The following is a 23231-nucleotide window of genomic DNA, read 5'->3' as shown; positions in this document are numbered from 1 at the left end:
CCCCAACCTTCCCCCCCCCCTTTGGCGACGCCCTTGCGCAGAATTACTTTTGGAAAATAGGCGTGGATGGGGGGTGGAACCTCTTTGTCCGCTATTTACTTTAAAATTATTTCTTTTGTTTGTGGGAATGATAGATTTTTTGGATTTAGGGGAAAGGGATATGTATCTCCCATCTCCCCTTTCTCCCTAGTACGCCCTTGCCTGTATCAGTGTTTTGTACATAAGTATATGACTTCATTATTTTTCTTTTAGCATTAAAATATTTTTTTTGTATCTTAAATATTTTATGTACCTGGACTGGATTTCAAAAATGCAGAAACGCATTTAGCGCCATTTTGGATTCTCTTTTTTTAGGAACACCTGTCTCTATTCAGTGTTTTGTTTACTCGCTTCTGCAGCATGTGCACGTTAGTTGTATCTGCCAAAATCATATCCAACCGTCCGATGAAGTCTTGAAGTTAAAGTCTATAGTCTGCATCACGCTTAGATTGCAGTACGGAGCAAATGGCGCAACTGTTGCCAGTTCGAAACTACCTGGCTGGCAAACATCAAAATTAACATTTTCTATACTATTAGTAATTACAATAATTTTTAATTTTACTATTTGTTGCTATTTCTAATACCATGAAATAGTTTAATTTTATAATATTATTACAGTTGTATACACCCTGGAAAAAAAATTATCAAATTTAAACCCCAATTATTATTACTTCACTGGAGAAACTGTGTATACCATTCGGTCATTCGGTCACAATTAATAAAATGGCATTCCACTTATTGTGTCATATGTCATAGAGCCAAAAGTTTTAATATTAAAAAAATATATATCTATATAAAAACAATTGAACGGTTGAAACCAAGATGGCGTGTTTCAGTAGCATTCCCTTAAAATATATAATTGAATATTATCAGATGATATGCTTGATGAAATATAGCAAGAAAGTATATTTCCAAAATTCTCATTACAAATTTTCCTTTCAAATTGGTTTTTTAAGTAGATATGACCATTTTTTATGGAATTATAAAGCTGTGTGTAAAAGGTAAGTTTTAAATTGTAAAAAAAAAAAAAAAAATGTGTGAGTATCTGGCAACAGAGCACACCGAAACAAGACCATGTCCAAATGTGAAATGGCATGGATCGTGGCTTGGAAAGAGAGAGTAACAGCCCACGCGATTGCACACTTTAATCTCAGGACGAGATGCGTTATAGAGTAAGTGCTATGGACTCAAGACGGCAATAAACGTCCACGGAGATTAGCTTTCCCGCGAAAACGGAATTTTTTTAAAACTCCAGCGACGGGCGTCACTGGTCGTTAGAACACAGCAGCTGGTGCCATGTTTGTGTCGCGTAGCAACCGGCGTGTTGCGAGAGGCGGCGATAAAACATCCCAGCTGGGACGTGTCCCAAGCCAGGGAATATTAAAACACACGCGACACAGATAGTGCACGCTTTAGCTTTTATATATGTATTTTTTTTTTTTCAAAAGTTTAAAATCGGGATATGCGCAGTAGGCTTCGCGGCGGATTTGTTTCAAAGCGAAGTGGAAACATGGTCTCACATTTCCCACAACAGCACACCAGATCCCGATTATTTTTTTGTGAAAATATTTAGCGGCTTGCAGTTTTGCTCTAAAACAATTCATTGCTCTTTCGTTTCCGCGACTCATTGATGGGCGTGCAAAATCGCTCCGGCTAGGTTCTGTTGTGAACCAATTAGTGGCACAATTCGAGGAGGAAAATAGGGTCTGACGAAGACCAGGAGTCTTTAATCAAAGTGAAATTATTATTAAATTTTTCTTTTCACAGGAATTAAACTCGTTATGTATTCGAAATAAATTTAAATAAAACGTGTATTGCTGTATATTAACAATACTCAATACATTTATACACTGGAATTTCTGATATTCTTATAAAACTTTTTTGGTGACGCTTCAACGGTCTCAACAGTGACACCAAGAAATTGCTTACCACTGCATCATGCATAGCCCTTTAACTGAATGAGCATAGCATTCGGCTTATATAAATCACAAGTGTTTCTCTTCACAAAGATCACTGGAAAAAAATGAAAACTAAAGGCGAATCTGGGACCAAATAGCTTGCTAAATTCTACTGTATTAGATGTATTGTGATGACGAAAAAAACTTTCTTTTTACCAAATGTTCTGTATAATTAATCTTAGAGAAGGGAACAGTTCGCGGGCTCATTTCGCGATAGGCTAGAATTCTGCCGTTCCGACAGATGCACTGATCCGCAACGCGACTGCAGACGAGTTGTGATCACAACAATACGGTGAACGAATTTTCATAGCAGCATCTGCTATCGTTACGTAAATTTTAAGCAATCAACCCGATGCCCGGTTTGTTGAGACAGCCGGTGTCAAGTCTGGACAAGCTGTGACCTGTCAGTCGGCTTCCAGAGCCGGAAGATTGTTCACCGTGTCTGTCGCGAATCATGGTAGGGACCCGAAAATCTCGCGGATACGTCTGGAAACAGGGTAGAATTCAAAGTCATAGGTGTGCTCAACCCATGTTCGCTTACCCATTGGTTGATTTCTTAGCGAGAACATTTTTATCTTTGTCGATTGGCACTACCTGATTCGCTTACTTCTCTCCTAGCTGGGCATAGTTGGCTCACGGTCGTGGAGGGGCGTGTCCAAATAGCTGCGGACCAATCATGAACACAGTGCGAGAGTGTGAAGGTTTGCATTCCAACAAGAAACTAAATGAATGCGCGAGATTTCCCGTATCTCTAATCATGAATTTCGAAACACGCTTTAACATTAAGCTTTGTTGGCGAAACGGAGGCCAGAAAAAAATGGGTCAATGGCTTCCTCCATCACGAAAAAGGCGCCGTGCCACGCCTCGGTTCTGGTCCGCGAGTTGTTGGCCGAACAAAAGGTTCCTGTCTGTCCTCGTCCAGAAATGCTTCCAACCATGGAATCAACTTTGGGATAGGTGCGCATCGCTAGTCAAGGAGATTATTTTGAAGGAGATCAGTTCAAATTTTATGTAAGCTTATTACACTGTTCGTAATAAAGTTATTCGCCGTATTTTGGATCACACCTCGTAGGCTGGTCGTGTTGAGAGTCGTCATGGCCTGATGGTCTTCCCTTGCCTCAGTCCTCACGACCGCCCATCACCATTCGGGGATGAGGGGGGGGGGGGGCAGTTATCCAGTGAGACATCCCGATCTGTGGACTTCAGGGGGGAGTGGGGGGAAATCAGTGAATGGAGATACCCAGGTTCATGAAATTTTCTTTCGCGAAAAGATTTTCCGACCAGCTGTGTGTTAAAACTCTGTAGCATTGTCTGTGTCTCGTGGTTGGCTGGGTTTATTCCAGATGCATGTCTAATGTCGGTGCACCAATCACAGCCATCCAGTGTGGAAGAAACACGTCCTGAATGGCCCGGTTGACAGGGCGTTGTCTTCTCTCGAAGACTGCAGCCAATCACAAGGGAGCAATCGCTAGAGAGGGAATACCTTGTTGCAGTCTAACGAGCGAGCAGATTATTTCGCGAAAAATGCATGCCCCTAGAGATACCTAATCATGCACACATGCAGATGTCGTAAGTTCAATGGTTGCTGCCACATTCCACCTTCTCAGTGGGCCACACGTGGTTAGAAACCGAAAAAAAAAATCGTGGATTAATTTCTCGATGATCTGAAATTCAAACACATATATACCTTTATGCTGCTTTTGCTATTGGCTCAAGGGTCGTCTGGCTGACTCTGGGCTTACGAGGAAACCCTCAACCAGAGAAGTATCGAATCACAGGCAAACCAGTTGAGACGACTAACGATTAAGCAGCCAATGAACTGACTAGTCTGAACGGTAATTAACACTCGAATTTTTCCAGTCCCCAGACATGATTAGTTCAGATTGTTTCTTGATGTTTTACGTTGGTTTGTAGTCCTTCACGGCGTGTTTAACCACCAATGATATAAAGACAATGGCCATTCAAGTGTACTAACATTTTCAATTTACTCTTGTTTTCAAAGACGTGGGTTCAATTACCTCCTAAGTTAAACTCCGCGGTTCTCTGTGCAATCTGAAAAAAATTTCCCCCCAACTGATTGACTACTGACTTGTACGAACATGTAACGTAGTAGGCTGTGATTCTATATCGCTTCTTTTATTGGTTTCTTAACATTGGCCAAAAGTCCTCCGGGTAAATTGTTAGCCAAAAGCAGAGGCAGCACAAAAAGTATAACTATTTGAACTTTAAACCCAGCGTGATTTTTATTTTTAAGTAGGTTCAATCGAATCTCGCGAAAAACAGTTTTTGTCAAGATATTTCATATAACGCGTTTACTATTTATTACTGGCCAGGGATACGGGCTGAAAGCAGCTCGCTGGATGTGGCGTTTGGTGCAGCAGTCGTTAATTAAAACTAGAAGGTTGCACTTCCATTACGTGGCTGCCGTTCTTTTCGAGGGATTTGCGTTATGACATTCATGAGTAACTATAATTAGCAATAATGTCGAAATTCAATTATCCGGCAGAGCGAGTGAAAGGTCACGGCGTGCAGCGGGGAGCAGTTCCTCACGGTCCTGCCCTGACGCCAGACGCCCACCTCGTCCTGTCCGGCGAGACTGCCGCTGCCATCCCTCTCGGCCTGGCCTCGTGCTCCGAGTGGGCGGGGGCTGGCCAGTGGCGAAACTGTCTCTGTGCTCTAACACCGCGATTCGCGCTGGCCTCCCACACCCAGACTAGCCCTACCCTCCCACACGACTCTCCGTGTCCTCAGATACCTCGACTAGCTGTGTCCTCAGACACCTCGACTAAATCTGTCCTCAGATACCTCGACTAGCTCTGTCCTCAGATACCTCGACTAGCTCTGTCCTCCGATACCTCGACTAGCTCTGTCCTCAGATACCTCGACTAGCTCTGTCCTCAGATACCTCGACTAGCTCTGTCCTCCGATACCTCGACTAGCTCTGTCCTCCGATACCTCGAGTAACTCTGTTCTCAGATACCTCGACTAGCTCTGTCCTCCGATACCTCGACTAGCTCTGTCCTCAGATACCTCGACTAACTCTGTCCTCAGATACCTCGACTAGCTCTGTCCTCCGATACCTCGACTAGCTCTGTCCTCCGATACCTCGAGTAACTCTGTTCTCAGATACCTCGACTAGCTCTGTCCTCCGATACCTCGACTAGCTCTGTCCTCAGATACCTCGAGTAACTCTGTTCTCAGATACCTCGACTAGCTCTGTCCTCCGATACCTCGACTAACTCTGTCCTCAGATACCTCGACTAGCTCTGTCCTCAGATACCTCGACTAGCTCTGTCCTCAGATACCTCGACTAGCTCTGTCCTCAGATACTTCAACTAGCTCTGTCCTCAGATACCTCGACTATCTCTGTCCTCAGATACCTCGACTAGCTCTGTCCTCCGATACCTCGACTAGCTCTGTCCTCCGATACCTCGAGTAACTCTGTCCTCAGATACCTCGACTAGCTCTGTCCTCCGATACCTCGAGTAACTCTGTCCTCAGATACCTCGACTAGCCCTGTGCTCAGATACCTCGACTAGCTCTGTCCCCAGATACCTCGACTAGCTCTGTCCCCAGATACCTCGACTAGCTCTGTCCTCAGATACCTCGACTAGCTCTGTCCTCAGATAACTCGACTAGCTCTGTCCTAAGATACCTCGACTAGCTCTGTCCTCCGATACCTCGACTAGCTCTGTCCTCAGATACCTCGACTAGCTCTGTCCTCAGATACCTTGACTAGCTCTGTCCTCCGATACCTCGACTAGCTCTGTCCTCCGATACCTCGAGTAACTCTGTTCTCAGATACCTCGACTAGCCCTGTCCTCAGATACCTCGACTAGCTCTGTCCCCAGATACCTCGACTAGCTCTGTCCTCAGATACCTCGACTAGCTCTGTCCTCAGATAACTCGACTAGCTCTGTCCTAAGATACCTCGACTAGCTCTGTCCTCCGATACCTCGAATAGCTCTGTCCTCAGATACCTCGACAATCTCTGTCCTTCGATACCTATACTAGCTCTGTCATTAGGTACCTCGACTAGCTCTGTCCCCAGATACCTCGAGTAACTTTGTCCTCAGATACATCGACTAGCCCTGTCCTCAGATAACTGGACTATCTCTGTCCTCCGATACCTCGACTAGCTCTGTCCTTAGATACCTCGACTAGCTCTGTCCTCCGACACCTCGACTAGCTCTGTCCTCAGATACCTCGACTAGCTCATCCCCAGATACCTCGACTAGCTCTGTCCTCAGATACCTCGACTAGCTCTGTCCCAAGATACCTCGACTAGCTCTGTCCTCAGATACCTCGACTAGCTCTATCCTCTTATACCTCGACTAGCTCTGTCCCCAGATACCTCGACTAGCTGTCCCCAGATACCTCGAATAGCTCTGTCCTCAGATACCTCGACTATCTCTGTCCTCCGATACCTCGACTAGCTCTGTCCTCCGATACCTCGACTAGCTCTGTCCCCAGATACCAAGACTAGCTCTGTCCCCAGATACCTCGACTAGCTCTGTCCCCAGATACCTCGACTAGCTCTGTCCTCAGATACCTTGAGTAGCTCTATCCTCTTATACCTCGACTAGCTCTGTCCCCAGATACCTCGACTAGCTCTGTCCCCAGATACCTCGAATAGCTCTGTTCTCAGATACCTCGACTAGCTCTGTCCCCAGATACCTCGACTAGCTCTGTCCTCAGATACCTCGACTAGCTCTGTCCTCAGATACCTCGACTAGCTCTATCCTCTTAGAACTCGACTAGCTCTGTCCCCAGATACCTCAACTAGCTCTGTCCCCAGATACCTCGAATAGCTCTGTCTTCAGATACCTCGAATAGCGCTGTCCTCAGATACCTCGACTATCTCTGTCCTCCGATACCTCGACTAGCTCTGTCCTCCGATACCTCGACTTGCTCTGTAATCAGATACCTCGACTAGCTCTGTCCTCAGATACCTCGACTAGCTCTGTCCTCAGATACCTCGACTAGCTCTGTCCTCAGATACCTTGACTAGTTCTGTCCTCCGATACCTTACTAGCTCTGTCCTCAGATACCTCGACTAGCTCTGTCCTCAGATACCTCGAGTAGCTCTGTCCTCAGATACCTCGACTAGCTCTGTCCTCAGAAACCTCGACTAGCTCTGTCCGTAGATACCTCGATTAACTCTGTCCTCAGATACTTCGACTAGCTCTGTCCTCAGATACCTCGACGAGCTCTGTCCTATAATACCTCGACTAGCTCTGTCCGTAGATACCTCGACTAACTTTGTCCTCAGATACTTCGTCTAGCTCTGTCCTCAGATACCTCGACTATCTCTGTCCTTCGATACCTCAACTAGCTCTGTCCTCCGATACCTCGACTATCTCTGTCCTCCGATACCTCGACTATCTCAGTCCTCCGATACCTCGACTAGCTCTGTCCTCAGATACCTCGACTAGCTCTGTCCTCAGATACCTCGACTAGCTCTGTCCCCAGATACCTCGACTAGCTCTGTCCTCAGATACCTCGAATAGCGCTGTCCTCAGATACCTCGACTATCTCTGTCCTCCGATACCTCGACTAGCTCTGTCCTCCGATACCTCGACTTGCTCTGTAATCAGATACCTCGACTAGCTCTGTCCTCAGATACCTCGACTAGCTCTGTCCTCAGATACCTCGACTAGCTCTGTCCTCAGATACCTTGACTAGTTCTGTCCTCCGATACCTTACTAGCTCTGTCCTCAGATACCTCGACTAGCTCTGTCCTCAGATACCTCGAGTAGCTCTGTCCTCAGATACCTCGACTAGCTCTGTACTCAGAAACCTCGACTAGCTCTGTACTCAGAAACCTCGACTAGCTCTGTCCTCAGATACTTCGACTAGCTCTGTCCTCAGAAACCTCGACTAGCTCTGTCCTCCGATACCTCGACTATCTCTGTCCTCCGATACCTCGACTATCTCTGTCCTCATATACCTCGACTAGCTCTGTCCTCAGATACCTCGACTAGCTCTGTCCTCAGATACCTCGACTAGCTCTGTCCCCAGATACCTCGACTAGCTCTTTCCTCAGATACCTCGACTAGCTCTGTCCTCAGATACCTCGACTAGCTCTGTCCTCAGATACCTCGACTAGCTCTGTCCTCAGATACCTCGACTAGCTCTGTCCTCAGATACCTCGACTAGCTCTGTCCTCAGATACCTCGACTAGCTCTGTCCTCAGATACCTCGACTAGCTCTGTCCCCAGATACCTCGACTAGCTCTTTCCACAGATACCTCGACTAGCTCTGTCCTCAGATACCTCGAATAGCTCTGTCCTCAGATACCTCGACTAGCTCTGTCCTGAGATACCTCGACTAGCTCTGTCCTCAGATACCTCGACTAGCTCTGTCCCCAGATACCTCGACTATCTCTGTCCTCCGATACCTCGACTAGCTCTGTCCTCAGATACCTCGACTAGCTCTGTCCTCAGATACCTCGACTAGTTCTGTCCTCCGATACCTCGACTAGCTCTGTCCTCAGATACCTCGACTAGCTCTGTCCTCAGATACCTCGACTAGCTCTGTCCTCAGATACCTCGACTATCTCTTTCCTCAGATACCTCGACTAGCTCTGTCCGTAGATACCTCGATTAACTCTATCCTCAGATACTTCGACTAGCTCTGTCCTCAGATACCTCGACAAGCTCTGTCCTATGATACCTCGACTAGCGATGTCTGTAGATACCTCGACTAACTTTGTCCTCAGATACTTCGACTAGCTCTGTCCTCAGATACCTCGACTATCTCTGTCCTTCGATACCTCAACTATCTCTGTCCTCCGATACCTCGACTAGCTATGTCCTCCGATACCTCGACTAGCTCTGTCCCCAGATACCAAGACTAGCTCTGTCCCCAGATACCTCGACTAGCTCTGTCCTCAGATACCTCGACTAGCTCTGTCCCCAGATACCTCGACTAGCTCTTTCCTCAGATACCTCGACTAGCTCTGTCGTCAGATACCTCGACTAGCTCTGTCCTCAGATACCTCGACTAGCACTGTCCTCAGATACCTCGACTAGCTCTGTCCTCAGATACCTCGACTAGCTCTGTCCTCAGATACCTCGACTAGCTCTGTCCTCCGATACCTCGACTAACTCTGTCCTCAGATACCTGGACTAGCTCTGTCCTCAGATACCTCGACTAGCTCTGTCCTCAGATACCACGACTAGCTCTGTCCTCAGATACCTTGACTAGCTCTGTCCCCAGATACCTCGACTAGCTCTGTCCTCAGATACCTCGACTAGCACTGTCCTCAGATACCTCGACTAGCTCTGTCCTCAGATACCTCGACTAGCTCTGTCCTCAGATACCTCGACTAGCTCTGTCCTCCTTTAACCTCGACTAACTCTGTCCTCAGATACCTGGACTAGCTTTGTCCTCAGATACCTCGACTAGCTCTGTCCTCCGATACCTCGACTAGCTCTGTCCTCCGATACCTCGAGTAACTCTGTTCTCAGATACCTCGACTAGCCCTGTCCTCAGATACCTCGACTAGCTCTGTCCCCAGATACCTCGACTAGCTCTGTCCTCAGATACCTCGACTAGCTCTGTCCTCAGATAACTCGACTAGCTCTGTCCTAAGATACCTCGACTAGCTCTGTCCTCCGATACCTCGAATAGCTCTGTCCTCAGATACCTCGACAATCTCAGTCCTTCGATACCTATACTAGCTCTGTCATTAGGTACCTCGACTAGCTCTGTCCCCAGATACCTCGAGTAACTTTGTCCTCAGATACATCGACTAGCCCTGTCCTCAGATAACTGGACTATCTCTGTCCTCCGATACCTCGACTAGCTCTGTCCTTAGATACCTCGACTAGCTCTGTCCTCCGACACCTCGACTAGCTCTGTCCTCAGATACCTCGACTAGCTCATCCCCAGATACCTCGACTAGCTCTGTCCTCAGATACCTCGACTAGCTCTGTCCCAAGATACCTCGACTAGCTCTGTCCTCAGATACCTCGACTAGCTCTATCCTCTTATACCTCGACTAGCTCTGTCCCCAGATACCTCGACTAGCTGTCCCCAGATACCTCGAATAGCTCTGTCCTCAGATACCTCGACTATCTCTGTCCTCCGATACCTCGACTAGCTCTGTCCTCCGATACCTCGACTAGCTCTGTCCCCAGATACCAAGACTAGCTCTGTCCCCAGATACCTCGACTAGCTCTGTCCCCAGATACCTCGACTAGCTCTGTCCTCAGATACCTTGAGTAGCTCTATCCTCTTATACCTCGACTAGCTCTGTCCCCAGATACCTCGACTAGCTCTGTCCCCAGATACCTCGAATAGCTCTGTTCTCAGATACCTCGACTAGCTCTGTCCCCAGATACCTCGACTAGCTCTGTCCTCAGATACCTCGACTAGCTCTGTCCTCAGATACCTCGACTAGCTCTATCCTCTTAGAACTCGACTAGCTCTGTCCCCAGATACCTCAACTAGCTCTGTCCCCAGATACCTCGAATAGCTCTGTCCTCAGATACCTCGAATAGAGCTGTCCTCAGATACCTCGACTATCTCTGTCCTCCGATACCTCGACTAGCTCTGTCCTCCGATACCTCGACTTGCTCTGTAATCAGATACCTCGACTAGCTCTGTCCTCAGATACCTCGACTAGCTCTGTCCTCAGATACCTCGACTAGCTCTGTCCTCAGATACCTTGACTAGTTCTGTCCTCCGATACCTTACTAGCTCTGTCCTCAGATACCTCGACTAGCTCTGTCCTCAGATACCTCGAGTAGCTCTGTCCTCAGATACCTCGACTAGCTCTGTCCTCAGAAACCTCGACTAGCTCTGTCCGTAGATACCTCGATTAATTCTGTCCTCAGATACTTCGACTAGCTCTGTCCTCAGATACCTCGACGAGCTCTGTCCTATGATACCTCGACTAGCTCTGTCCGTAGATACCTCGACTAACTTTGTCCTCAGATACTTCGTCTATCTCTGTCCTCAGATACCTCGACTATCTCTGTCCTTCGATACCTCAACTAGCTCTGTCCTCCGATACCTCGACTATCTCTGTCCTCCGATACCTCGACTATCTCAGTCCTCCGATACCTCGACTAGCTCTGTCCTCAGATACCTCGACTATCTCTGTCCTCAGATACCTCGACTAGCTCTGTCCCCAGATACCTCGACTAGCTCTGTCCTCAGATACCTCGAATAGCGCTGTCCTCAGATACCTCGACTATCTCTGTCCTCCGATACCTCGACTAGCTCTGTCCTCCGATACCTCGACTTGCTCTGTAATCAGATACCTCGACTAGCTCTGTCCTCAGATACCTCGACTAGCTCTGTCCTCAGATACCTCGACTAGCTCTGTCCTCAGATACCTTGACTAGTTCTGTCCTCCGATACCTTACTAGCTCTGTCCTCAGATACCTCGACTAGCTCTGTCCTCAGATACCTCGAGTAGCTCTGTCCTCAGATACCTCGACTAGCTCTGTACTTAGAAACCTCGACTAGCTCTGTCCGTAGATACCTCGATTAACTCTGTCCTCAGATACTTCGACTAGCTCTGTCCTCAGATACCTCGACTAGCTCTGTCCTCCGATACCTCGACTATCTCTGTCCTCCGATACCTCGACTATCTCTGTCCTCCGATACCTCGACTAGCTCTGTCCTCAGATACCTCGACTAGCTCTGTCCTCAGATACCTCGACTAGCTCTGTCCCCAGATACCTCGACTAGCTCTTTCCTCAGATACCTCGACTAGCTCTGTCCTCAGATACCTTGACTAGCTCTGTCCTCAGATACCTCGACTAGCTCTGTCCTCAGATACCTCGACTAGCTCTGTCCTCAGATACCTCGACTAGCTCTGTCCTCAGATACCTCGACTAGCTCTGTCCCCAGATACCTCGACTAGCTCTTTCCACAGATACCTCGACTAGCTCTGTCCTCAGATACCTCGAATAGCTCTGTCCTCAGATACCTCGACTAGCTCTGTCCTGAGATACCTCGACTAGCTCTGTCCTCAGATACCTCGACTAGCTCTGTCCCCAGATACCTCGACTATCTCTGTCCTCCGATACCTCGACTAGCTCTGTCCTCAGATACCTCGACTAGCTCTGTCCTCAGATACCTCGACTAGTTCTGTCCTCCGATACCTCGACTAGCTCTGTCCTCAGATACCTCGACTAGCTCTGTCCTCAGATACCTCGACTAGCTCTGTCCTCAGATACCTCGACTATCTCTTTCCTCAGATACCTCGACTAGCTCTGTCCGTAGATACCTCGATTAACTCTATCCTCAGATACTTCGACTAGCTCTGTCCTCAGATACCTCGACAAGCTCTGTCCTATGATACCTCGACTAGCGATGTCTGTAGATACCTCGACTAACTTTGTCCTCAGATACTTCGACTAGCTCTGTCCTCAGATACCTCGACTATCTCTGTCCTTCGATACCTCAACTATCTCTGTCCTCCGATACCTCGACTAGCTATGTCCTCCGATACCTCGACTAGCTCTGTCCCCAGATACCAAGACTAGCTCTGTCCCCAGATACCTCGACTAGCTCTGTCCTCAGATACCTCGACTAGCTCTGTCCCCAGATACCTCGACTAGCTCTTTCCTCAGATACCTCGACTAGCTCTGTCGTCAGATACCTCGACTAGCTCTGTCCTCAGATACCTCGACTAGCACTGTCCTCAGATACCTCGACTAGCTCTGTCCTCAGATACCTCGACTAGCTCTGTCCTCAGATACCTCGACTAGCTCTGTCCTCCGATACCTCGACTAACTCTGTCCTCAGATACCTGGACTAGCTCTGTCCTCAGATACCTCGACTAGCTCTGTCCTCAGATACCACGACTAGCTCTGTCCTCAGATACCTTGACTAGCTCTGTCCCCAGATACCTCGACTAGCTCTGTCCTCAGATACCTCGACTAGCACTGTCCTCAGATACCTCGACTAGCTCTGTCCTCAGATACCTCGACTAGCTCTGTCCTCAGATACCTCGACTAGCTCTGTCCTCCTTTAACCTCGACTAACTCTGTCCTCAGATACCTGGACTAGCTTTGTCCTCAGATACCTCGACTAGCTCTGTCCTCCGATACCTCGACTAGCTCTGTCGTCAGATACTTCAACTAGCTCTGTCCTCAGATACCTCGACTAACTCTGTCCTCAGATACTTGGACTAGCTCTGTCCTCAGATACCTCGACTAGCTCTGTCCTCCGATACCTCGACTAGCTCTGTCCTCCGATACCTCGACTAGCTCTGTCCTCCGATACCTCTTCTAGCTCTGTCCTCCGATACCTCGACTAGCTCTGTCCTCCGATACATCGACTAGCTCTGTCGTCAGATACTTCAACTAGCTCTGTCCTCAGATACCTCGACTAGCTCTGTCCTCAGATACCTCGACTAGCTCTGTCCTCAGATACCTTGACTAGCTTTGTCCCCAGATACCTTGACTAGCTCTGTCCTCAGATACCTCGACTAGCTCTGTCCTCAGATACCTCGACTAGCTCTGTCCTCCGATACCTCTACTAGCTCTGTCGTCAGATACTTCAACTAGCTCTGTCCTCCGATACCTCGACTAGCTCTGTCCTCAGATACCTCGACTAGCTCTGTCCTCAGATACCTCGACTAGCTCTGTCCTCCGATACCTCGACTAGCTATGTCGTCAGATACTTCAACTAGCTCTGTCCTCAGATACCTCGACTAACTCTGTCCTCAGATACCTGGACTAGCTCTGTCCTCAGATACCTCGACTAGCTCTGTCCTCCGATACCTCGACTAGCTCTGTCCTCCGATACCTCGACTAGCTCTGTCCTTAGATACCTCGACTAGCTCTGTCCTCAGATACCTCGACTAGCTCTGTCTTCCGATACCTCGACTAGCTCTGTCGTCAGATACTTCAACTAGCTCTGTCCTCAGATACCTCGACTAACTCTGTCCTCAGATACCTCGACTAGCTCTGTCCTCCGATACCTCGACTAGCTCTGTCGTCAGATACTTCAACTAGCTCTGTCCTCAGATACCTCGACTAGCTCTGTCCTCCGATACCTCGACTAGCTCTGTCGTCAGATACCTCGACTAGCTCTGTCCTCAGATACCTCGACTAGCTCTGTCCCCAGATACCTCGACTAGCTCTGTCCTCCGATACCTCGACTAGCTCTGTCGTCAGATACTTCAACTAGCTCTGTCCTCAGATACCTCGACTAACTCTGTCCTCAGATACCTCGACTAGCTCTGTCCCCAGATACCTCGACTAGCTCTGTCCTCCTAGATCACGACTTGCTCCAGGGTGGCCAGGCAGTGCGGGTCCACGGGTGACCGGCAGCTGCCTCGTCGTCGTGATCGCCCGTCACTGGCGTCGCGCCGCGGGCCGTCATTACGCATTGAGCTCGCTCCAGTAACCAGTGCTCCTGGCGACGGACAGTTAGTCGCCCGCAGGCTGCTGAAGACACCGCGTGCCTTTTTCCAGGAGGTCGTAGGTTCGAGTCCGTCATGAGGCGGCTCGCCCTGTCGTCGGAGACTCTGCCTTGTGGCAGTGCACAGCACTCCATGCTGGACTCTGCAGATCTTCCCACGATAGAGAAATGGCCAACTGCCTTTCGCTATCGTTAGAGACACCTGTATTTCGCGAATACATTTCGTGTCAAGGTATTTCACAAAATACTGTAGCTTTTCTGCTGTGGTTATTGGCTGAGGTCGGAGAGAGGTTTCGTCCCGCTCTTGACGGGGCCAATGATAATGTGGTCACCATACTGCTGCACCCTCACAATTTGCCATGACTCTTAGAAAAAGCTACAGTGTTTTGTGAAATTCCTTGACATGAAATGAAATCGTGAAATACAGGTGTCCCTAGTTATCGTTCTCTCCCTCCGTGTCGTCGAACCATTTGGAATTCGTAAGGCCTGGAGACAGGGGTTTGACCTTGGCCTGCATGTCAAATCAAACAATGCCTAGATTCCCGAAAAAATTTACGGATTAATTTAATGATTGGCAAAATTTCAAATATGTGCATCATTCTGCTTTTGGCTCGCAGTTTAACTGGTTCTCTCTGGGCCAATGAGAGACCATAAACCCAAGAAGCAAGTCGAATCACAAGCTACCCGGTGGAAACGCTTTACAAGTTAGCACTCAATGAACATGTGGGTTTGCTTGAGAAAAGCAGAGGATAATGAAGACTATCCTAGAGGTAATTAATTCTGCGAATTTTCCCGGTCTCTAACGATGCCTATAGACCCGGTAATACCACGAATTCGTTTTCCATCAGGCTAAAATTAAAATATTTGTGTTTGCTCTACCAACGTTTGCTCTTCCAATGGCTGATTTATGAGTGAACCATTTTGTTCTCATTTATGGTCAGAAAACTGATTCGCTTACTTCTCTCCTGATTCGGCCTAGTAAGCTCACGGTCGCAGAGGGACGTGTCCAAATAACTGCTGCCCAATCACGAACGCTGTTCAAGAGTATGAAGATTTGAAGTCTAACTTGTGACCATCTGAATCCGTGAAATTTCCGGACCTCTAATGATGGTGCAATCGAACAAGAAGGGGAAACGCATATTCGTTTATAGGGAAACCCGGTGTTAAACTATCGTAATTTATTTAAAGGTTTTCTCCTCTCTAAAGATCTTTCAGCGGGACACTATTATTACTTCGGTGGTGGAAAGTCCACGACACATCCCGAATCAGGCAGCTAGACGCGGCTGTTTATGTGTGTTCGTTTTGATGAAGCAGTCCGAAAAATGCAGTCGTAGGGTACACAAAAAGTAGAGACCGGAAAATTTCGCGAATTCATTCGGCGATAGGCTAGAAGTCAAATACATATACCTTTTAGATGATTTTACTATTGGCTTACTGTTCATCTGGACGAATCTCAAACAATTATAAACCCTCAACCAAAGAAGGATCGAATCACAGGCAAACCAGCTGAGACGACTCACAAGTCAGCAGCCAATGAACTGGCGTTATTTGCCCAAGTGTACAGGGGAATGTGCAGTCTATCCTGAAGGCTATTGAAACGGCGAATTTTTCCGGTCCCTAACAATAAGTCTGCGATGTGGAAGACGTTTCAAAGAAGTACGACGCGAACTTGCGGGATATAGTCTGGAGACTTGAATGAAGCAGAGAAATTCATCGGCCTGTTTCATCCGTGTTTGAACTCACGTGCGTGATACAGCGGAGTGTCAGTGAAGGTTGGTCGGCTGACACTGTAGGTCTGACGGACGCCTCGGCCCATGCTGCACGCGGTCCGGCCTTGCGGACCCGCCACTGCCTTTCCCCGGCGTCGCCTTGAGCCCACTCCAGGCCTCCTCGATCTGGATCCGCACCAGCCGCTCGCTTCCGGCGCGAGCCACCGCGAGACGCGCGCTGCCACCGAGACCTGGGTGGTCCGTCACAGCAGCGGGTACAGAGGAGGGGGGCTAAGGGTCTCAAGCCCCCTTCAAAAGTATCTGGTTCCACTATTGTTTTAGTGTTTGCCTTGATAAAGCCTAGCCTCAGCTGGGTCAAGTCCCTCCCAAACCAAAATCCTGGAATCCGCCAGTGGTCCGTCACCAGGGTCCGGGAACATCATCTGCTTCCTCAAGAAAACCCACGCGTTCGTCGGTCGCTGACTTGTGAGGCGTCTCCACCGGGTAGCCTGTGATTCGATGCTTCTCTGGTTGATGGCAGGGTCATGCATAGGGGAAGGTTACTCAAGATGGCCCGCTTAACTTTGAAATTTTATATAAAATTACAAATGGAGAATTATTGATTCGGATTAGCATTAAAAGAATAAGTTATATGTTTACTTAACATACATAAAAATAACCTTACAGAAAAATTATTTTAAAAAAGTTTTTTTGGCATATATTTAGGATATTACAAATTCCCATCTTGGGTAACCGGTTACCAAAGTTGGGACAAAAGGTATCCTAAGATGGGACAACAAGTTAATCACTCTACAAATCATCACAACATATTTAATATTAACATGTAATATGTTTTTAATTGTTTTGCAACACAAAATGTATAATAAAATAAAGTTAAGCTTACATAAAAGCAGTTTCCATACCACATTTATAAATTCACTAATACATATATACGATAATTATGCTGGAAAATGCAATTCTAGAATAATATTCATTTAGACATACATAAGTCATATAATTTCTAAGTGCGAAATTGAATTAAAATCTTATAGCCTAAAAGTTGCCTACTTCTCTTATGTGATACATGGAAAACTTTTTAAAACAACAACAGAGTAAGATACAAATAGGAAAAATAGTCAGTTACATAAGGAATATAGAATTCCACACAATGTTTATGAAAAAAATTAATGAATTTATAACAAACTATTCATCGCATTTGAAACAATAGAAGTACAAATCGTCACAAAGACCACATGATTCATGCGCCCATTCATTGCAGGTCTTACATTTCAACCAGTCATCATCAGAGTCTTTGTATTGACCTTCACAAACTTTGCGGACACTATCACTCACGATTTCTTTGCGCCGTTTCTTTGACTTAATCTGCAGCCCTGGTGTCGCCTTCCCACTTTTTAATACAGAAGACAAGTTTTTCTTAGCTGATGGTATCGATTTACCTCTGGCTAGTACATTTTTATAGGATGATTCTGTGAGAATAGTTGCTGTCGTCACTCTCCTCCTGCGCTGCGTGTTAGGCCTGTTAGCAGTTGCGACTGGTATTGGGCTAACTTGTTGGACCGAAACCTCTTTAGAATTTGGCCTACTCTTGATGGCGGAGTGGATTTGGTCGGTTGGATTGGCAGCTGTGCAACTGACTTGTTCTTCCTGTTCTAATGTTATAATACTTGAAGATGTCAGCTTATTTGTGACCTCGCTGTTAGGGTCGGGTAATGTAGCATTTTCCCGGAATGGCGTGTCTGTGGTTAAGGAAGGTGCAAATTCATGTTCCAAAAATACATGCGGATTAAGTGGCCACAGTCCACATTTTTGAAAACCATTCGTTGCGTTACAGGCAACAGCAGCTCGTCCAAATGCATATCCAACAGCTTTCGCTACGTGATACTCGTTGAATACTCTTCCTGGGTGCTCTCGCAGCCAAACTGTCACTGCTTGATTGTAAAATGTACTGAGGGGGCCGAAAAACGAAACATCTAATGGTTTTAACTTGTGTGTCGTGTGTGGTGGTAGACTGACTAAAATTACATGATTCTCTCTCGCGAATTCTATGACCTGTAGTGATTTTGTGTGGGAAGCATGTCCATCAAGTATTATCATGATAGGCTTTTCTGAAGATGGCTTGGCTTTATTATGGAAATATTTAAGATATTCCAAAAATATTTCCCCGTTTGACCATCCATTTTCTTGGAAAAATGCTACGGAGCCTGTTGGTGCCCCATTGCACATCTCTTCGTTCCTTCTTTTCCGCGGAAATATGAAGGCAGGTGGGATAAAATGGCCTTCAGCACTCATCGCACAAATTATTGTTGTATTCCTCCCACGTTCCGCACTAGTCAATCCGCCAATTTGTTTTTTACCTTTAGTTCCTAGAACTTTTCCCAATCCCTGGACAGTTTTGATACTGCTTTCATCGACATTATATAATCTATCACCAGATATTTCGTATTTCGTGTAAGCATCTTCCAACATTTCGAAGAATTTATCCACGATGGGTTTGTTAAAGCTAGAAGCCCTGGCGAATGAAGTTGCTTCCGGAGTTCGTAGTGAAATGTTTTTGTGACGTGACAAAAAGTTGTACAGCCACTTTTTTGATGCCATTCCCTTTTCCTTGTTAAACTGGTGAGAGATATTTTTGGCTTCAGCGAAGTCGAATGCAAGCTTTCTAACATCTGTACAGGACAAACCGAAAAAGCGCGATTCCATTAGCAAAATATGGTCTGTTATTTCTTGCTCTTCTTGGTCGCTGAATGCACTAGTAAACCGCCCAAGGTGTTTCTTTGTTTCTTTAGCAATCTTATTGGAACTGATGACACGTCTTGCAAGAGTACTTTTAGATATATTGTAATTAAAAGCAGCCTGCCGTAACGTCATTTCTTTAAGTCTTACTTTTTCAATTGCTTGTGACATTGACATCTCATCCCAGGATCCACGTGTCGTTTTTCTCTGGTAGGAATATTTTGAAAACGTTGGCGCCATTTTCCTTAAACACACCAGTAACAGTATAGTTATTCCTGTATTTCTAGATTATGATACACGATAACAATGTAGCTACCTTCCAACTGTACAATTATTGTTATTTTAGCTATGCCACCTATTTTTAATAATATAGCATTTTAAATAATGTATTGTTTTTTTAATAATAGCTGTAAAATAGTAATAATAATTTGTAATAATAGCTAATAATATGAGTATGCAAAACCCATTATGGCGTACACACTATAAATACATGCATTACAACATTACGCACATAAAAAAAATAAAAGACTATCTATTACGAAAAGAGGAATGTATAAAATAAGTTACCCAAGATGGGATGCTGTACTCAAGATGGGACAATGTCCCATCTTGGGTTATTTAGCAATTCCCATCTTGGGTAACTCGGCCATTTTGACATATGCTGTGTCGTGCCAAGAAGGTTAATCAACAACTTACTTTGTTTATAATGCATTATGTGCATAAAATTATAAGGCACTATTGTAAAACAAAAACTTTTTTTTTCGACGAAATATAAGGCGCGTATCGCAGTTTATATTTATTAAATACTTTATATTATCACACCGTAAAAATAAAACTTACCTCTACTTTGGTATCAACGGCAGCAACTCGACTAAAACTACGTATACACACTTCTGGGGGAAAGCCACGTTGTCTGGAATGGGTAGACAGTTGCTATCTAGCGGCGGCTTATAGAACTACGTCAGTCCCATCTTAGGTGACCGGACCATCTTGAGTAACCTTCCCCTATATAGCGGAAAGACACCGACCGAGGCCAGCTGAAAGTTAAAACACTGCAGCATCGTCTGCATTCCGTGATTGGGTGAGTGTCTTTCAGGTACATGGCGATTGTTACCAACACCAATCACAGCAAGTCAGTGCGGAAGCAAAACGAGTCCTGAGTGGCTCAGTCAGATAAGGCAACGACTTTTCTCTCGCAGACTGCCGCCAATCACAAGGAAGACACAGCTGGTGCTGGTATATCTTGTTGCAGTCTAATAGGCGTAAAGATTATTTTTCGCGAAAAATGCCTACTCCTACTCATCGGCCCAGAGAGATCTAGTTAAACTGCGAGCCAATAGCAGAATCAGCAGAATGGTAGACATGTTTTAATTTCAGCCCATCACGAAAGGAATCCGCAAATTTTTCCTGTCTCTACTTATGACTAGGTTTCCCGTCCTAATCTCCAGGAACATGTAAAATACGCGGTTTAGTGTAACTTTGCACGACATTGGTAGACACTTTAGTGTTAGCGGAAGCAGTTTTAACATTGGTTTGGCTTCGAAACTGAGCTTATCATTGCAGAGTTTTTTTTTCCTGATCGACTCAAGTTAGTGGAAGCAAATTTCGCGAGTAGAACTGCAACAAGACTGACCCCAGACACGTCTAAGTTGTTACTACATCCGCAGTTGGATGAGGGACAGTCAGACACGCGCCGACGCTCTTCCAAAAGAGGAACACAGTCACCAGAGACGCAAAACATTCTCGTTATTTCCTGGTGCCAGGCCAGTCTCCACAAACGCGTGCCTAATCATGCAGATGTCTAGTGTTTATTGGCTGCTGCCCCAGTCCAACTTCTCCCAGGCTCGCGCAATATTCGGTCAGATTTTTCTTCCCGTTTGTCATTGGCTTATAGTAAGGGGCAGGCATTTTTTTGCCAAATATAGGGGCATGCAGATTTCGCGAAAAGATTATGAGACCATATGAAAGTTAAAACACTATAGCACCGTCTGTGTTTCGTGATTGGGTGAGTTTCTCCCAGGTACATATCGATTGTAACAACACCAATCACTGTGATTCAATGACGAAGTTAACGCGTCCTGATTGGCTCGGTCAAATAAGTCAATGACTTCTCTCGCAGACGGCCGCCAATCACAAGGAAGTAACCACAGGTGCGGGTATACCTAGTTGCAGTCTAATAAGTGTTCAAATATTTTCGCGAAAAATGCCTGCCTCTAGCAAAATAATCTGAACGCCTATTAGACTGTAACAAGGTATAGCCATACCAGCGGTTCCTCCTTGTGATTGGCGGCCGTCTGCCAGAGAAATCGTTGCCTTTTTTTTAACCGGGCCACTCAGAACTCGTTTGCTTCCACACTGGATGATTTTGGTTGGTGTGTTAACAGTAGACATGCACCTGAAAGAAATTCTACCAGTCACGAAACCCAGACGATGCTACAGTATTTTAACTATCAGCTGGCCTCGAAATCTTTTCGCGAAATATGCATGCCCCTTCTTATAGTCCTTCACGGCGTCTCTAACAACCCTGATTAAATGACAAGGGTCTTTCAAGTGTACAGAAATTTGCAGTTTAGACTGTCCCCCAAGTGAATACAGTACTGTGGAGTCCAATGTGAGGTTGTTCAAACTCGTGAAATTGTCCAATCCCTGCTTATGATCGTCACCGAAAAAAAGAACAATTTTTTTTGTCACCAAAAAAATGTTTGGTAGGGTCCACGTGGTGGTCGATACTGTTTTTTTTTCTTCCAGTAAGTTCAATCGTATTTACAAGGATTTGCAGTCCAGCCTTCACCGATTGTAACGTAGCTTGCTCGGGTTCTTAGAAGTTCGTGCGAATTTCGTACTTTGACTCGGGTAAAAGGAGGGTAGCACCTGCCCCCCCCTCCCTTCTTGTGACTTGCCTCCGCCACTTCTGCATTACTGTTAAACGCGTCGTGTGGAACTATAGGGATGGGTGAAGGCCGCGTGGCTGCGACGTTGCCAAGTCTTCCTCCCCTCTCCCCCTCTTCACCTCTTACCACAGTCTACCTCGTCATGAGTTCCTTGGCCCTCCTCGGGGCCGACCTTTGTTTTTTCCTCTTCTTCCTTTCTTTTCTCTTCTCCGTTCCTTGCCTTCTTCCTCTTGTCCTCGCGCGCCTTTCCCGGTTACCTGTATTTGCATAAGAATCTGGTCTGGGACACGACCACGCGAAAAAAAAAAAAAAAAACAAGAGAGGAGCTACGAGAGAAGCGGCTTCTTCACTCCGCGAGCGCAGACTCCTACTGGACCACATTGAGAGAGCACGGCTCTATGGAGCACTGAGTCTAGGCGAGCTCGCACTTCGCTTTTTGCCAAGTAACAACACAGGAGGCTAAACTTGCTCCTGCGATTTTTATTTTGTTTTAATTTAAGAATAGCTGAAAGTTTGCTTCATTCGAAAATTCAAATTTTTGTCTTATATAATAATATATAATAACTTATATAAACAAATACTTCATATTGGGTCAAATTAAAATAGCCTGAATTTTACTGTGGCGCAGATACTTACAAAAGACGGAAACTATGAGGTTATGAGATATTGCGAGCCAGAAAACGAAAACAATGAGGTATTTGCGAGCCCATGTAAACATACACGAATTATACTGCGTAATTAAAACCTTAACGTTTGTCGAAATACACATGATGAGTCTGAATTCAACCGACTAACTTCAGTTGCAGGTTCATCACGAAAAAAAAAAATGATTCAACACAATTTTTTGGACGTACAGGGTTTGCATTTTTTTTTGTGATGGGAAATATTCTCAAATGCAAAAAAAAAAAAATAAGGAAATAAAAACATAAACCCACGGGGAAAAAAAGGCCTAAATCAGCTTATGTGAAACAGGTGAACCCAAATATATTACGGACAACACAACAACACCGGCAAACACATTAGGTTACCTATGGCGAAACAGTTGCCACGTTTTGTCATTTGGGAAACCTACTGTCCATTACATCTGTTTACCTTCATCGTTGTGTTCGTATATTTGCTGGGTTGTCCAGGTTTTTGTTGTCTGCCTGCATTTACTCTTGTTGTTGAAAATGTCTCGACGTTGCTAGCCCCACTGTGTTCGTATGTGCTTTTATGATAATATATTTCGTGACTAAATTCCTTCCACGAAATTATTGTACAGTCTGATATTTAGGTTAAAATGTGTTCGTCTGTGCTGTAGTCGTTGTGTGGTCCATAATGCCTGAACCGGTGTCTGTTTGACATCAGCTGATTATGGCTTGTCTTCTGTAGGTTTATGTTTTCATTTTTATTTCTTATTTCGCATTCATGAATTTTTATTTCCCCGTGACAAACAGTGCTAAACTACAATGGCGTTTGTACAGGCAATTGTATTAAATTAAAATTCCGCA

General features: G+C 45.9%; 1 protein-coding gene across 1 annotated transcript in view; it reads left to right on the top strand.

The window, feature by feature from the left end:
• Positions 1 to 23231, top strand: part of LOC134528415 (uncharacterized) — a 217300-nt gene that overhangs the window by 8448 nt on the left and 185621 nt on the right. The gene's annotated exons all lie outside the window — the stretch shown is intronic.

This window comes from Bacillus rossius, chromosome 1 (assembly GCF_032445375.1).
Source record: "Bacillus rossius redtenbacheri isolate Brsri chromosome 1, Brsri_v3, whole genome shotgun sequence".
Taxonomy (NCBI): domain Eukaryota; kingdom Metazoa; phylum Arthropoda; class Insecta; order Phasmatodea; family Bacillidae; genus Bacillus; species Bacillus rossius.
The sequence above is the reverse complement of the archived record's forward strand: the minus strand, read 5'-3'. Positions and strand labels throughout refer to the sequence as shown.